Raw genomic sequence first — 8281 nt, forward strand, 5'->3', positions numbered from 1 at the left:
TACCGTTATTAAAAGATGAATATGAAATTTAGCCCCAATCCCCGAAAGTGCGTCTGTATCTGATATAATAAAGCTAAAGACTGACTAAAAACACCCCGACCGGTCGGGCTCTACAGTCCCGACACGCGCATACCACGCCCGGTCGGAATAAAGGGAAATAACTCTAAAATAAAAACAAGGAAAAACCATTACACCCCCCCCTCCCTTAAGATCTAATGTGGATTCCTCATTAGTCAAAAACAATATTAAATTACAATATATATATCAACATGCTACATACTATTACAATAGAAACAGCATTTTTCAAGTTATGATATCAATTATTAAATATATGTATACATGTACAAACAAAATGTATATAAAATTTATAAACAATAAAACAATAGAGTGTTCATTTCACTTAAAGTCAATTCACTATAGTCTATTCCTCAAGAAAAAGGGCGTCCCTCTTCTTCAGCATCTGTAAGTTCCTTCTCTAGTTCCCTGTTTCGTTTTTCCAGCAACCTCCTAGCCTCTCTCCCACGATGTAGTTATCCTCCCTCTAGGTCGGCGAGTCTCCTCTTCGTAATCTCCCTTGCCCTGCCAAGTTGATCCGTACTGTTATATATCCACGCCAGAAAGCTTTGTAGTTCTTTTCTGGTGTTTGGCAGGGCAGGGAGACACAGGCTTGGATAGTCCTTCCAGGAGGTCTGGGTTGCCATGGGGGTCCCTAAACTTTCCTTCTTGGCAGTGATTCTATCCCGGTACTCCTCCAGCAAAATCCTCTGCCGCTTGAGTAAAGGCTGGTCCTGGTCGCTCAGAATCTGGTCCTGATACACCCTGTCCGGTCCTTGTCACTTTAAGCCGTCTCAGCAATCTCCTTCACTGTCGGAAGGACAGTCTTTGTCTCCTCGGTGGCTGAGGCACCCTTGAAAAGAAAAAAAGAGTCCTGGGTCGATGTAACCCTTATTCTCCCACACCACCGAGTGACATTTTAGCAATATGGCCTTCAGGGGTTGTGGATTCTTCTCATGCTTGCTCCTCAGGTGAGCCTTTATGTCGGACTTGCGGCGGCACTCTGCCTAACAACCAGCCACGGGGCATAAGAACTTCCTTGCCTGTATCCTGGGCCTCTCCTCCTAATGTCTGGTGAACTTGGTCTTGGTGGGAAACGTTATCACATTGCATCCACTCACAGGACAAGCCATGCCTTTGGGGTCAAACTTCACCTCAAGAAACTCCGTTTCGCATTGGCGTAACACTTCGTTGACTTCTTCGATGTCTGCAAACAAGTCGAGAAAATCGTCTCCCATCTGTAATTAATAAAAATAGAATTTATAGAATTATTCATGTAACATTTTACATGCTGAGAAAAATAAACTATCCAGAGTTAGACATATATGTCAAATGGACAACAGCCACCCCAGTGACCTAAAGAGTACAAATCCTAACAAAACTATTCTACACTACGCGTGCTGTAGTAGAATACAAGCAATGGTCTTAAAATGATCTGGTAATGTTTCAGCATCTACAGACTTTAGGTGAGATTCTTTGTTTTGCATGTGATTACATTCCAATACAGAGTCAATAGTTTGTAATGAGACCCCCTTGCATTCTTCTTAAGAATTATTGTCTCCTCTGTGGGGTTAAATACTGAAAACGTAACGTTCGATTCATTCGTTTTTACACCTGATTTTGCCATCAGTATACGATTACGCATTTTATCATCGAGTTCTGGTTCAAGTAAAGCATCTATATCAGAGGGACATTCATCAGTTATCTTGCCCTGAACGAACATTTCGCTACTTCCGGGCACACTAACTGTTTCTGCCAAATGAACACGCGCACATCTGCTGTGGAGCCAGTCTTTCCTAAGTGAGGGAACTTCACCAAAATGAGGCGAATATAAGATCCCATTGCACTTCACTAAGAAGTCTAGTCCAATGATTACAGATAAACCGTCGAGTTTAGCTACTACGACAGACGCATTAAACTCGTGACCTGCAAATGATATTGTGACATTTGTTTTCCCTTGCACTGAAAGCAAGTCTCCGTTCCCAGTCATTAAACTTGTATCTAACTCCTCTATAATAAGATGCTCGGGAAGTGACTCAAATATGTTTTCTGACACTAAACTCAGAAATGAACCAGTATCAACCAAAAAACAAACCTTTCTCGAGTAAAGTTTATTTCCATAAACCAACAACTCTTTGAAATAGAATTCAATCGAACAGGAACATTTTTAGTTGGCCTATTTTCTACTTTGTTAATTGACTCTGTGGGGCTGGGCTTGTGGCCGCGAGCGCAGCCCGCTTTAGTTTAAATGACTAATGTAATTTCCACTTCCGGTTTCTAATCTATTTTGTCTTCCATTGCCCTGATTATAAGGACAATTTTTGCTAATGTGGCCACTATGTTTACATGTATAGTACTTAACATTTCTTGATCCCACAAATCGCCTGGATTGACTCTCTGGTTTCTTATCTACATACATAGAAAGTGTCTTTTGAACTAATCGATCAATTGATTTCTCTAGATCTTCATTGTTTGTAAGATTACCAGAATCATTTCTTTTTGGCGAGATCAAAGCGCTGCACTGCCGCTGTGGCAGTTTTTCAGTGTCTCTCGGTTTTCTTAACGCATCCTGCGAACTTTCAAATGATTCAAATTCCAGGGCTAAAGAAATCGCGCGATCTATAATGATTTTGGGTGTGAAAATTGCACATAATGCTTTAACTCTTGAGACCCTAACAAATTGCTAAACTGTCAGACCTTCGCGAATCTCGAGTGGAAAGGATGGAAACGCACGACTAGCTAGTCGTCTTAGCGTGTACCCGTAATCCGCTATACTGATACACCAAACTTTCTACGCCGGTTTCCAAAATCGCACATGTATGCGGTTCCACGCTCGACTGGACAGAATGTTTGTGTAAGAGCGCTTTTAAGCTCAACGTAGTTTTTAAGTTCGCGATTTGTGAGTTCACTTAGAACTCTTTGAGCTCGTCCTCGAAGACAAATGGCCAGCTGAGTAGCCTTTTTACCTTGTCCATTCGTTCCAAAGCGACACTTACTCAAAATGGCATAAATAATCGGGCCATTCTACGTTTTCCCCCTTATAAACATCAGGTTCTTTGTACTTTCGAATCCTTTTTGCTGATTCAGAAAATCTGAAAAATTATCAGATCTATCATGAAAATTTAATTTCATCTCAGAATCCCTATCTAAACCAAATTCAGGTCTCATACTTTCATTTTCCGATGAATGCACAGCAAAATCTCGCTGTTTAAATTCCCGCGAATCGCGAAAATTTGTACCCAGACTGTCCTCAATAGTTTCATATTGGTGGGTCACGTGATCCGGCGATCTGGTTATACGTTTTATATTTGTTGGGGTAAAATATACATTTTTCTCGTAACATGGACTGTAACTCGACAATTTACCCTCATAATCGGGTTTATTAACAAATTTTGGAACTGATCTTTCCGATTGATCTCCACGATTAATCGATGGATTTTGAGAAAACGAGGTTTGAAGCGTGTCGTATGCTGAGTCGCTAGCAAGTAAGTTACGAGGCGCGGACACAGAATTTACTGTGTTTTCTGAAACTTGAACAGTTTCTTTGATTTTCATTTCACGTTTATCCTCAAATGTAGAGGATTTGTCATCGTAACTACCTTTCAAAAGAAAACTTCGAAGAAAAAACCGTAGCAATACTAAAATCCCTTCCCACAATGACATTGTCTACAATAAACAAAAACCGTAAATTATACACTGTAAAACACTGAAAAATAGCTCAATTATCCTTGGAGCGAGCCCCCAAATATTTATGCAAGTCGGGGCCGTCTAAGGGTTAAGTCCCGTACATATGTATGTGATCCGAGTTCAAAAGGATAACGAGTATATATATTCAGTGTTTAGAAATTATATTCTGTAATAAATAACAGACATAAACAAATATAAACGTTACAGGTATGAAACAGTATCATATAAAAATCCAAGGGAGTGTGATATTTACCGTTATTAAAGATGAATATGAAATTTAGCCCTAATCCCCGAAAGTTCGTCTGTATCTGATATGATAAAGTTAAAGACTGACTAAAAACACCCCGACCGGTCGGGCTCTACAGTCCCGGCACGCGCATATCACGCCCGGTCGGGTTAAAGGGAAATAACTCTAAAATAAAATAAGGAAAAACCATTATATAAATAGTGCCTGTTTGGGAGGGTAACGGTTGAAATTGACACCCCGAGAAAACCATTGTCAACCGACGCGAAGCGGAGGTTGACAATGGTTTTCGAGGGGTGTCAATTTTAACTGTTATCCTACCAAATAGGCACTAATTATTTTGTTATACTGAATGTCTTAATTTTAGAGAAAACTTTTGTTAATTTTAAAGAAAACTTAACTGTTTTTACATAGGAATAACGTGAATTCTACGGCGAACCGTACGCGCATAATTTTCGCGCATGTAACAATTTGTATTGTTATACTTTCATGTTAAATACTGAAATCTGATTGGTTTAGACACAGTTCATAATCCGTTCTATTACCCTCAGCATTAGCAAAGCACTTGCCAACGGGTAACGTTACAAATTGTTACATGCGCGAAAATTATGCGCGTACGGTTCGCCGTAGAATTCACGTTATTCCTATGTAAAAGCAGTTTTCTTTAAAATTAAGACATTCAGTATAACAAAATAATTAGTGCCTGTTTGGTAGGATAACAGTTGAAATTGACACCCCTCGAAAACCATTGTCAACCTCCGCTTCGCGTCGGTTGACAATGGTTTTCTCGGGGTGTCAATTTCAACTGTTACCCTCCCAAACAGGCACTATTTATATAATGTTACCCGTTGCTAAGTGCGTTGCTAATGCTGAGGGTAATAGAACGGATTATGAACTGCGTCTAAACCAATCCGATTTCAGTATTCAACATGAAAGTATAACAACACACATTATTCTTGTAACGTGTGAGTTCCCATTATTGCCGATTGTTATAAAAACAGCAAGATTTCCGCTATCTATTTGTAGTTTTCAGCTACAAACCAAAATAAATAAATAATAGAATTTTTAAGACACTATAAGAGTTGGGAATGAAGAAAATTTACTTCAAACAGTTCGGAACTCACCTTAACAAAGTAACGTATCTCAGCTGTATCCGTGCGATGACACATGCCACTAAATCTTTGACTTGTAATCCATTTTGATGACAGGGCATTTTTTTGTTTGGGTCCAAATTCGAAGAATACTAGTATTTACATCTGTGTTATGATATTTGACAAAAATACGCAAGATACAATTCCTACTACACACTATTCAAGAAAGAAAGCCGAGCGTCTGCTTGCTTGTAAGACACCATTTTGTTTGCACCCTGAGGCGGATCAAAGATTTATCCACACGCACCTGCGGTGTAAATCAGAGGCGTTGCTATTAACTTTCACACACATTTAAAAAGCTTTTAATAAATAAACAATGCATTTCTTTAATTTTTAATCATTTGTCCCGAGACATGTAAAGCACATGTTCCCCCGTTTGTGTGCACGTGGCCGCAGGGACATTGAATAGAATATTGCTTATAATATGATTGAATTGCGTTTATGATATTATGTTATATTTTTACATTTTATCTTAATTTGATAAATTCTTTTAAAAGTTTGACCTTTTTACCGATTCATTACTGGAAAATAACGAACAGATTTGAGCGGCAATAATGGGTACTCGAACTTCCTGTAAATCGAAGGTCATCGACATGGTTTAATTTTAGCCAGAAGTAAGTCGATATTGATGAAAATAAAATATAAATTATCCCTCAAAATAAAAAAAATGATCAGCGCAGAGATTTGCCTAGAAATTTTTACATCACAGCTTACATGAAGAGAGTACTAGAGAAAATTGTGTGTTTTTCGGCAATAATGGTACTTGCACGTTATTGATGAAAATAAGATTTTATATCTCATTTCTTCATGATAAATTTTCATCTCAATTTCAACGTATTAAAACGAAAATGCAAGTTTGCTATATGATTCACAATTTGATACGCTGTTGGAATCCATCGCTAAATCCTATTATAAAGCATCTTTTAATGCCATGATTTAGGTACCTGCTAGTCTCGTATAGCCTAATCATCTTATTTATTTCAAAGAAGCAGTAATTACATATTAGTTTTAAAGCATATGGCGAGAACAACAAAATTTGTGTAGCTTAAACTTTAATACAAATAAGCCAAACAATAACCTATTTTAAACCACATGTTTTCCTGTTTATATAGTGACCCATTCATTACACTAGTGTCCCCGTGGATAGTAGTCAATGTGTTTTTGTTATAAAGTTGAATCTTGTTACAACAAGAATGGAACATTGTGTCGTTAAGATGAACCCCCCAAAAAACTGTGTCATATTTCTATTATACCTAACAAAATAAACACGCAAAAAACAACAGTATTACAGCGAATTACAGAATACCGGTAGAGTTTTCAATAGCTTGTTGGATTGCTCAATAGGGTATTCAATTTGGTCAGCAAGGTATCACATCAGGTTTAAATCTAGGTCCTGTGGTTACTCAAGTGTAGATTGTTATTTTGCACTCAACCCATTCATTTAACACAAAGAAAACCTCTAGAACACTCTCTCCTATTGTTAGCTATTCTATTCATAGACTTTTAAAAAGAATGTTCACCTGGACAGCACTGGACTCTATAGAGCATCAATTCTGCTTGGAGTTATTTGAATTTTGTTTTACAAAAAATGTAAATCAAAAGGCAGTTCTGAAGAAACAAACTAAAGAGAAAAGAATAACTTTAAAAAGGAGATATTTTTCCCTGCAAAAAATCATTAAACATTTTGGTTCCCTGATTCCTGGTGCATCTTACAGCACTGATAGGTTTTTTGTGCTGACTGCTTAATTAGTTCAGACTTTTATAGCAGTAATGTAGGATAACAGAGAGAAACAAAAAGGCCCAAAACGTACAAATGTTAACCAGATTAACTCACTCTATTGCTGTCATACCTGAGTAATCACATGACCTAGATTTAAACCTAATGTGATACCTTGCTGACCAAATTGAATACCCTATTGATCAATCTAGCAAGCTATTGAAAACTCTACCGGTATTCTGTAATTCGCTGTAACGGCAAAAATGCACTGCTTTGAAATTTTATGGACAAAAATGATTTTGAACGGTACAAAATAAAATAGTCCTATAAACCTATTTTTTTCTGTCAGTATAGCACTTCAATATAATCAATATAATAGTAACAAAAAATGTAAGATTTATACTAGGTAAAAAAACCAACAGAATTAAGAAAAAAGCGCATATAATAAAATATAGGCAATCCTGAATAGTTTGAAATATGGTTAAACTGGTATACAAAATATTTTGCTGTTAACCTTAGATATAGTCCACGGTAGTTATTAAATAGTAAACCAGCTTTTATTCGCATGCAAAAATTTCGGACGATCTCACTAGACTGGATACCATCTCGCGAGAATCAAAGTAAAACTTTTGAGAAACAGACAAATTATGTAATTTTAAGAACATTATGCTTTTATGTAAACAAAACAGTATATTTCGCGGAGTTATTTTTTTTAGGGTGTTTTCAAAGAGACAGACAACACTTGACCGACGTGAACTTTGACGTTACAATAAGGGGAAAATACTCTAAGTAGTTATGTAAATCTGCTGAAATATAAATACCATAATCTTCTCAAAATCCTGCATAGCTAACGAATGGGGACATTTCTTCAAAGATAGGAAACAGCTGTAACTTGCTCTTATTTGGATGAATGCTCACATTTATTTTATTCACTATATTTACGGTAATTTCCAGGAATGTTTTTTAAAAGGGGGCGTGGCAACATCATTCAAAAATTCTTCGCAAGCAAAAAGAAAAAAATTCTCAAAATCAGGAAAATTCTAATCCGGGTGAAGAATTGGGAGTGCTCAGTATGCCTTTAGCTCTTTAGCTGCTCAATAGTGTCTTTATTTTCACTTCCATTTATTAGATGCTCCCGGGGGATCCATTTTCCTTATATGATCAGCAAGTTTTTTTTTGTACGTAAATTTGATTTTTTTTTAAAACGGGGGAAGGGGGACTCTGTGATAAGTCAATTATTTTATGTAAGTTTAAGAAAAATGTCTGCTGCAAGAAAAGAGAAAATAAACTGTAATGTGCATTATGTTAAAATCTTTATTATTCAATAACATTTAAATTTATCCGAGATAAATTCTATATATAAATAGATAACAAAATCTTATGAATTATGAATAATGAAAATTTACTGGAAAAAATAGGCATGTTTAT

This window comes from Magallana gigas, chromosome 4 (assembly GCF_963853765.1).
Source record: "Magallana gigas chromosome 4, xbMagGiga1.1, whole genome shotgun sequence".
Lineage (NCBI taxonomy): Eukaryota > Metazoa > Mollusca > Bivalvia > Ostreida > Ostreidae > Magallana > Magallana gigas.